Source organism: Hipposideros armiger, unplaced genomic scaffold, assembly GCF_001890085.2.
Source record: "Hipposideros armiger isolate ML-2016 unplaced genomic scaffold, ASM189008v1 scaffold_397, whole genome shotgun sequence".
Lineage (NCBI taxonomy): Eukaryota > Metazoa > Chordata > Mammalia > Chiroptera > Hipposideridae > Hipposideros > Hipposideros armiger.
In genome coordinates this window covers 1,377,351-1,387,488 of record NW_017731747.1, presented here as the reverse complement: position 1 = coordinate 1,387,488, position 10,138 = coordinate 1,377,351, and the positions used below count along the sequence as shown (strand labels likewise).

The following is a 10,138-nucleotide window of genomic DNA, read 5'->3' as shown; positions in this document are numbered from 1 at the left end:
GGGTTCCTTTGTGAACAGCATTACTTTCCCTGGGAGACAGGGATTCCGCATGTCTGAGTGAGACCAGGAATTGGTATGTCTAACAACTGCCCAGGTGAATGTTGTCATCAAGGAAATTTATGTTAACACCGCTGTGTTCCAAACCCTTCCCACTACTTAATGCAAATTCCACTCTTCATCTAAACTCTACCTTGATCTCAAATGTCTCCATAAAATCCTCACTCCAAAGTCAGCCCTAAATTGAATCCTAACTTAATGATTTACTTCAATTGTCACCCTATTGGCTACTTTGAATTTTAACTTCCCAATTCATTCAATAATACCTTTGAGGAAAAGGCCCCACTTTTAACCCTGTTATTCCATCCTTTTCTCCACCTTTATCTCTATCAGCTTGTTTTACCATAAATGAGAGTCATTTGGTACTTTAGCTTTAGAGAGGGGCAGACCTCTGCTTGAATCCCAGTTCCACTTTCAGCAAGTTGTTTAATCTAAGACTTACCTTTCCTTATCTGTGAAATGGGGATAATACCTGCCTTACAGAATTGTTAGGAAGGATTAAACAAATGTCTGGGAGGCGGTAGGGTTAATAGATGCAATTAACATCCTTCCAGAGTGGCCAAGCGGCTCAGTTGGTTAACAGTTGGCTTAAGAGAGTGAGCTCTGAGAAACAGGGCCACCGGTTTGATTCCCACATGGGCCAGTGATGCTGTGCCTGAGCTGAGCTGTCGCTGAGCTGCCAACAGGTGGCAGGATGGTTCAGCTGGTGTAACAACAAGATTGCCTGTTCAATGGTGGGCTACGCCCACCCGCAACTAAGACTAAACTTGGCCCCTTGAGCCGGTCTGCTGCCCAGATGGCTCAGTGGATAGAGCGTGCGCGCTTAACAACAAGGCTGCTGGGTTCGACTCCCACATGGGATGGTGGCTACACCCACCCGCAACTAAGATGAACACAGCACCTTGAGCTTAGAGGCCACGAGCTGCCAACAGGCAGCCAGATGGCGACTAGTGCCCTCCACAACGAAGATTGAAGAACAACTTGTCTGTTCCCCTCCCCCAATTCCCCAATAAAAATATTTTCTAAAAAATTATTTTTAAAAAAAACAAACAGAAAAAAACACATTCTTCCAGCCTCTATGATGATTCTATTCCAGGCCTCAATCCCAGAAACGTCAGTCTAAACTGCTTGAGAACATCTAAATAAAATGTACGTGACAGTGTGGTGAAGGTCAAAGAAAAATCTTACCTTACTCAAAAAGAATAAGAAAAATTGGGGTTAGTTGGACCTGGCGCAGCCATGGCTGGGCGCTATCCCATGGCTGCGGGCCTCAACAAGGACCCCGAGGTGACGGAGAACGTAAGCAAGCCAAGGCACAGCCGCCACTGCGGGCGCCTCACCGAGCGCTCCAAGTGCACGCAGGACGTGGTCCGGAAGGTGTGCAGCTTTGCCCCCTGTGAGCAGCGCCAAGGAGCTGCTCAAGGGCTCTCAGGACAGGCGGGCCCTGAAGTTCAAGAAAAGGGTGGGGGACACACATCTGCACCAAGAGGAAGATAGGAGCTGAGCAACGTCCTTGCAGCCGTGAGGAAGGCAGCAGCCAGGAAGCACTTGAGCCCCACCCCCTGTCTAATAAAACCTTTTCAGAAAAAAAAAAAAATCTGAAAAATTATGAGACAAGAGTGGTTTGCTGAGATACCTGACCTTTTCCCCTTCTACCTCTCAATGACAGTTCAGAATGCTGCTTTTAAAAATTTAGGTCTATTTAATTAGGAAATTTTTACTATATGCACTAAGGGCATATCAACCACAGATGTTTCCGATTCTTTCTCTTTTGACCTCATTTATAAACCTACCATAGTTTGCTCTGTTTAGTTTTTGAAAAATTTGTTTTTCCTTTTAAATGGTAATTACCTTTTTTTTTTTTAGGTTTTAGATTTCATCACAAATCCACATTTCTCTACTCTAGAAGAAGCAAAATCATGCATGGGGATAATTCCAGCTTTGATATTTTCAATATTTAAGAATATAGAGAATGACAAATGATTTCTACCACAGTCCCTTCTGTGTATTCCTCACCATGCATAGGCTCTCTTCTAGAAGTAGGACATAACCTACTTTTATGTCAGTTATTAAGAAGGATCAAAAGAAAACAATATTTTTAACCTAACTTTAAAAATAGTTCCTTTTTTGGTAGGATGGGAATTAATGGAAATGGAGTTTCTATTGAAAATGACAAAAGAAGAAAGATCATTTATAAAAGAAATATATTTACATTACATACACATACAGTCAGATTCAGGTTCAATAATGTTAAGGTAAAGAAAGTGTTTATCTATCTATCTATCATCTATCCTTAAACTTGGAGAATATGTGTGTATGTAAATTCTTCAGGTTTAAGTTTTTAAACTATATTGTTAATGGAAGCTATGATTCAAAATTCATTACTATTTAACATCATTAGAAATTCTAATAAAATAATGAGAGTTGGGAACAATCTCATGTGAATGGGAGAGAAAAGGTTATTCTCTACACTGAGAAAGCCCCATTTTTTCTGACTCTTTTTTGGTTGGACAAGAATAATAATTGTATCCATCCCTCTGACTTCATTTTTGTGGAATTTTCATTCTTCTCTTTTCCTGTCTTTTTGGTGTGGCTTGTTCTCTCTTTTTTGGTGTGGGTGCCTGCTGTTATAATAATACATCGTTTTTAATCTCTCAGAAATCCATAAACATGCGATTAGAATGAAATAGAAAATGTTTAGCTCAAAAGACATAAGGTCTTTTAGCCAAACTTTTCAATTCCCTTCTATAACCTCTAGGTCAGCAGTTCTCAACCTGTGGGTCGCAACCGCTTTGGGGGTCGAACGACCCTTTCACAGGGGTCGCCTAAGACCATCGGAAAACAAAAAGATACTTACATTATGATTCATAACAGTAGCAAAATTACAGTTATATAGAGTAGCAACGAAAATAATTTTATGGTTGGGGGTCACCACAACATGAGGAACTGTATTAAGGGGTCACGGCATTAGGAAGATTGAGAACCGCTGCTCTAGGTTAACCTAAAGGTATCCTGTCTGTAGTGGAGTGACCCTATAAAGCAAAGTCAACAACAAAAGTCTTTGTTCAGTTCTAAAAGGAGCAATGTTCAAATCCTAATTAGGATGTAGGGTACCACTTATACAAATATGCCAAAGTGACCACAGCAGACTTACCAACATGTGAGCAATATTGTTATTCATTCTTAAATTTTTAACTTTCAAATAACACAAAATGAATTAAAGCCCTTCTTGATCCATATGCCAGGCTCATATGGTAGCAAAATATGTTTCTTTCAATGAGAAAGAATCTGAACAAATGTTGAGTACACTTAAAATTCTGTAAGAGGATGAGCATCACGATGGGGGAGAAATCCCACTGATGGGTTTGTAATGGCAGACCAGAGGGAAAGGAGAAATTGCGGTTTGAGACGGCGCCGGTGTGAGCCTGAAATGGCACATGGATTAGGGAAGAGGAGCTTGTCAGTAAAGCGCTACAAATCCAACATGTATCCATGACAGAGTTGCTTTCCCTGGAAATATCTGGAGTAGGAGAGTCTAGCTGAAACCAGGGGAGGAGATATGAGCCACACCCTTTTTGTCATAACCTTCCTAATAGCTTACAAAGCACAAAAAACACCTACCTCCAATGGAGTTTTTATTGGCTGCCATGGACTAGACACTATGTTGACAAAAACCCTCCTTTGGTCTGATCAAGAAATTCCAAAGGGCAGCATTAACACCAAGGAAAAGATGGAGAGAGGTAAATTTCAGTTGAACCCAGAGAAAAACATCCTAAAAGCTGGACAGCTTCACTCCAAGCTGCCTTGGCAAGTCCCCCCGACCTGCCCCAACACCCAGAAGCTTCTTCTCATGATTTCTGACTCTGAACAGGCTCAGCCTCACCCCTTTCATAATCAAAACAAGCTACAGCCGAGCTGGATAGTATTTACTCTTCATGCAGGCAGGTGGGCTTAGGCCAGCCTTGGCATCCCTTGCGTTGGCCTAAGAAACTGGTGTCAACATTGCCAGGTCAGACATTGCCATCTAGGCCTTGAATCTCCATGTCTCTGGTTAGCTTGCCATGCTGGCCCTTCTGCCTGGCTCCCTGCCACTCATATTTTCAACCAGCTTTCCCTAAAGAAGGAGAAGGAGCTGGAAACCCTGCCCAGCTCACCTGTGTCCTTCCAACCCCTTTGCCCAAGGTTTGACTCTGTGTCAGGTTTTTCCTCCCCAAGGGGACTTCAGCCAGACAACTATGGGAAGGCTGGTATTTCCATAACATTCCTGACAATCTCATCATTTGGGCTACTGACAACTAGTCATGGCCTGATGTCATCTAGAGCTATTGTTATTCTCATTGCTCATCTTCACCCCAATTTGACTTAGGTTTTTACACATTCTTCCTCAGATTTGTCACCTCCATTACTGCAGTGTTTCACTTGTACCCCTGTTCACTTGTACCCCTCCCCACCTTGGACACTACTGGGTTTAAGGAGTGAATGTTTTGTTTTCTCCTACAGGGCAAAAGAGGGAGAGCATCTTAATTCTTTCTGTCTTCCTACTGTAGAAGATGCTGTCAGTGGCCCCCACCCCAACCCCCTTTGGGTTCACTTCCAAAATCAAAGGCTACTTACAGCTGACCCCTGAAAATCTCCACTGGAAGCCTTTTCTGGCCTTGGAAACACACTGCACCCATGCCCAGGGAAACCAGAAATGCCGGACAGCGAGTTCTCCTGAAAGCACCCTGAACCAATGGAGAATTGGATAAATACCCCAGCTCCCCTGCCCCTTGGTGGGGTTAATTCTGAGTCATGGTTTGCAGAGCTCCCTACTGCGACTGAGTTCTCTTTGCACACAGTGGTAACTTGCATGATAGGGAACCCTTTATGGCCTTCCGTCCCTTCTCTGTCTCATGTCCATCATGTCCAGTGTTTTCTGGGCTCCTCTCTCAATAAACTATTTGCACTTGAATCTTTATCTCAGGGTCTGCCAATGTGTGAGCTCTGGCATAATGTCAAAGCACACAGTAGGCATTCAATAAATAAATAATTACTCTTTGGCAGGTCATCTATCAGTTTCGTAGATGGGACTCTGCATTGGGAGAGAGGCTGCATTATATGACCATGAAGGATTCTTCCAGGAGCAATAATTTGCCTGTGCAGAAATAAACATCTTTCCAATGAGGAGACCTAGAAGAGGAGCTGTGAGATGAAAACATGTGAAGAAAAGACACTTTTCTCCCTCTGTGCAAACATGCTTTCAGATGTGAAGCAGGGGGTGGACTCGGATCACAGGTTAATTATGAAATCATTCAATTTCTCAAGCCAGCACATTGCCTTTTAAGGACACTGCAGTCTAGGGTGCTGTGCAGGGCATGGTTTTCCATCACGGTCTATATACTTCATAGCTTCTAGTCACAAAAAACAGAGCCAAAAATAATAGAAAATATTCAACCGCAAAAGTACTGTATTATAAATACCTAAGTTCAAAATTATACATGAAATAAAGGTTGAATTTATGACGAGCATTCTCATACCACTCCTTTATGGTTGGTTGGCACTGCATCACTATTTCTGTGTTACAAATGAGGAAATGAGTCACAAAAGCTGTAAAAGGAACGTGCTGAAGACTCTAGGGCTGCTCGCTGAGGAAAGATGGAAGAGAATGTTGCAGACCACTCTCCTCCTATGCTCGGGCTAACACAGGGTTTTCCTCTGAGTTTCAGACTCTCACATCTCTCTGATACATTTTTATAAGAGAACAAAACCTTCTGGTTAATGAGCTATGTAAGAGACATTTGTGAAAGGGAATTTGATGAAATTATATATTTTTGGAGGTAAAATGAGAATGTGAAAAATCAGATTTTTTCCCCCCATAACTAGTAAGAGTTTACTACGGTTGAGCAAAATCAGGTTTTTTTCATAACAACTCAGAGTTCCATATAGTTGAGCCCATGCAACCTCCACGGAGCTGATCATAGAGAAGTCCAGGGGTCCAGGGAAGGGACTGAAGCAGGAGGGGGCATCTGGGGACACCAGGGCAGTGGCAGATTACCAGTCAATACAGAACTATTTATGTTTGACAATCAATATGTAACTATACCAGATGGATATCAGCCCTGAAAAGTAACATTTTCTGAAAAAAAACTTGTAGTAAAAGCATTACCATTATCTCTTAACAGAAGCATCAACCGAGGCCCAAGCTGCAACTGCATGCTCCTAAAGTTACCCAAGTGAGTAGCAGGACTAGAAATCAGCGCCCAGCTTTCTGGACTCCACCTATCACAGACCAGAGTAGTTGATATGTTGGATGATGCTGTTGCTCTGTCTCAATTCCCTCGCATCCCTTTTTACCATTTTATTCTTCCCCTCTGTGGGGTGCTTTTGATTTCAACAAGCAGCATGTGCTGCACTTTTACAAAGAACTACCTTCTAGTTACTGGATCCCACTTGCCTGTAGGTAAATTCCTCAGGATGGTCTAGAGCAGGGGTCGGCAAACTGCGCCTTGCGAGCCACATGCGGCTCTTTGGGTACATTCATTCCATCTCAAAAGTTTACCGACCCTTGGAAGAGCCAATCCTGTCCCTTACAAAAATTTAAAAATTATTCGAGAGCCATAAATATATTTTTACAAATAAGGAAAATTTAAAGTGATATTATAAATAAAACAATGATAGTTTTATTTTCATTTTCAATTTTACTTCAGAGCCACATGTACGTACCCAAAGAGCTGCATGTGGCTTGCGAGCCGCAGTTTGCCAACCCCTGGTGGCTCTTCCGTCTCAAAAGTTTGCTGACCCCTGGTCTAGAGCCTGTGACTGATGGAGTGCTGGAGCAGAAACCCTAGCCCTTCAAGGCATCACTTACACTCCAGAGCCCCCTCAGTGTCAGGGGACATCGCCATCTGTGGAGCTTAGCAGACGGCCTTAGTGTCCCCTTCCTGGGTGCTCTCTCCACTCCATTCATGGTTTCATCATGAACACTTGTGTAACAAGTCACTCCCACACTGACCTGACTCTAGGGAACCCAACCGCATTCATTTCCTAGGGCTGCAGCAGCAAGTACCACAACCTGGATGGCTTAGAACAACAGAAATGTATTGTCTCACAGTGCTGGAGGCCAGAAGTCTGAGATTAAGGTGTCAGGCAGGGTATGCTCCCTCTGAAGGCTCCAGGGGAGAATCTGCTTCCGGCCTTTCTTGGAGTCGCTGGCACTCCTTGGCATTCCTTGGCTGGTAAACACATCACTCCAGTCTTGACCTCTGTCTTCACATGGGGCTCTCCCTTTGCCTGTGTCTCTCCTTTTCTTCTTATAAGGACACCCGTCATATTGGGTTAGGGCCCATACCCTAGTGAGTACGACCTCATTTTAATTTCATTATATCTGCAAAGGCCGTGTTTCCAAATCAGGTCCCATTCACAGCTGGGAGAGTTGGGTGTTTGCTAGGGCTATGAAGGAAGGATCTGTTCCAGGTTTCTCTCCTTGGCTTGTAGATGGTCATCTTCTTCCTGTGTCTTTTTATATCGTCTTCCCTTTGCGCATGTCTGTCTCTGTGCCTAATTTCCCTCTCAATAAGGACAGCAGTGTATTGGATTAGGGCCCACCCTAAAGACCGCACTTTGATTTGACCACCTCTATAAAGACCCTTTCTCCAAATACTGTTATATTCTGAGGCAATATGGGCTAGGGCTTCAAATTATGAATTTTGAGGGGACACAATTCAACCCATAAGAGGGGGTTGGGACTACACCATATCTTTTGGGGGGACATAATTCAATCTTGACACTGACCTAAAACATGTTATTCATTACTTTAAGATTTCATGAAGATCAAGAATATAAACACTAAAATAATGTGTACTATAGGTATAATACAGTGGTCAACAATTTTCCAATTGTTACTTAAATGTATTAAAATGCTACATTTTTATTTTTCTGAATTGTTGACCATAAAATCAGAAACGATATTATAATTTATTTATAGAATTTATGAATTTACAGCATTTGTGTTTTTATTTCCTATAATTAAGGTTAGATTCTTTTTCTGATAAGTACTTGCTTTGAATTGGAAATTATGTACCCTTAAGTTTTGTATGAAACAAAGGAGTCATTAATAACAATAATAAACTGTACAGTGGTTAGGAATGTGGACTCTGGGGTCAGACTGCTTAGGTTTGCATCATCTCTATAATTTACTAGCTGTGTCAATTAACCTCTCTGAGCTTTCATTCCCTATAATGGGGAGATGAGAACAATGCTGTTATTTTTAAGCACTTCACACAATGTTTGCTCATAGTAAATTCTCTCTAAATATTAGCTATTATTTTGTCTGAAGTGTTAGTTTATACATAATAATTCTGAAAATGTAAAGACATAATAGAAGTGAGGTTTTTTTTATCTCTTTAGATAAAAACCTCAAACTTTTCCCAAAAAAGTGTTACTAATATTTTCCTTTAACATGACAGAATATAATTAGTCTTTTCTCTTTGTTTTCCTGAATTTAACTATATATCACCAAAATAAAATTATTGTTTTAACTCCTTTCATGGGAAAATTTTAAATTATATATAATTTTTTTTTAAATAGGTAATTCTTGATTATGGCACAAATTTGAACATCGCAAAAGGAAATTTATTAAAAAGTAAGTCTCTTATCCTTTACCCCAAATTCTCAGGAAACCTTTCCAGGGGCAATCACTGTTAATGGTTTCTTGTATATCCACAAATAGTCTAGTCGTTTGTAAGTAATATATGTATATTTTCCCACCCATATTTTTAAACATGATAGCATGTTATATATGCTCTTCTTCATCTTGCTTTTTACAGTTTAATACTATATCCAGGAAATTTTCTCTTATCAATACCAAGTAGTTTTGTTTTGCTCTTTTTCACCATTGCATAGTATTCCATTCTATGGATACACTGGGTCTTAACCAGCTGCCTACCAATGTGCATTTGGCTGGCTTCTTTTGTTACTGCAATGTGTATTTGCATCTTTACGCTCATGTGCAAATATAGTTGTCCCCCCTTATCCATGATTTTGCTTTCCATGGTTTCAATGACTCATGGCCAACCACTGTCCAAATATATTAAATGGAAAATTCCAAAAAGAAACTATTCATAAGTTTTAAATTGTGCATCATCTAAGTAGCATGATGAAACCTCATGCCATCATTCTCCGTCCATTCCAGGACATGAATCATCTTTTTGTTCAGTGTATCCATGCTATATATACTACCCACCCATTAGTTAGTTACTCAGCAGCCATCTCAGTTAACAGATCAGCTGTCAAGGTATGACAGTGCTTGAGTTTAAGTAACCCTTATTGTCAGGAGGTCAAGTGTAGCCTAACGCTGTCACAATGCCTATGTCATTCACCTGACTTTATCTCATCTCATAGGCATTGCATCATCTCACATCATCACAAGAAGGGTGAGTATAGTACAATAAGGTATTTTGAGAGGGAGAGAGACCACATTCACATAATTTTTATTACAGTATATTGCTATAATTGTTCTATTTATTATTATTAGTTATTGTTGTTAATCTCTTACTATGCCTAATTCAGAAATTAAACTTTATCACAGGTATGTATATATAGGAAAAAAACATGGTGTATATAGGGTTCGGTAATATCCGCAGCTTCAGGCAACCACTGGGGTCTTGGAATCTCTCTCCCATGGATAAGAGGGGACTACTGGATATCGGTAAAATAAATTCCTAGATGTAGAAATGCCAAGTCAAAAAGTAAATGCATTTGAAAATTTGATGGTACTTTTTAAATGCCTTCTAAAGAGGATGGATCAATTTGCCCTCCCAACAACATCAGGGCTTATTAAACTTAAAAGAATTTTCCAATGTTATAAGTGTTAACAGCATCTCATTAAACTTTGACTTTGTATTGCTCTTGTTAGAGTGAGACTGAGCATCTTATACAATAATTTGTTTATGAATGATTTATATTTTCTTTATTATCAACTCTTCAAATAATTTGTCCATTTTTCTATTTTTCATAACAATCTGTATTAGCTGTTTATATATTAAGGAATCTAAATTTAGGGTGTGTGTGTGTGTGTGTGTGTGTGTGTGTGTGTGTGTGTGTG

General features: G+C 40.6%; 1 pseudogene; it reads left to right on the top strand.

The window, feature by feature from the left end:
* The first annotated feature begins 1,296 nt into the window (after window positions 1-1,296).
* On the top strand, window positions 1,297-1,659 carry LOC109393919 (60S ribosomal protein L36 pseudogene; annotated as a pseudogene).
* The last annotated feature ends 8,479 nt before the right edge of the window (window positions 1,660-10,138 follow it).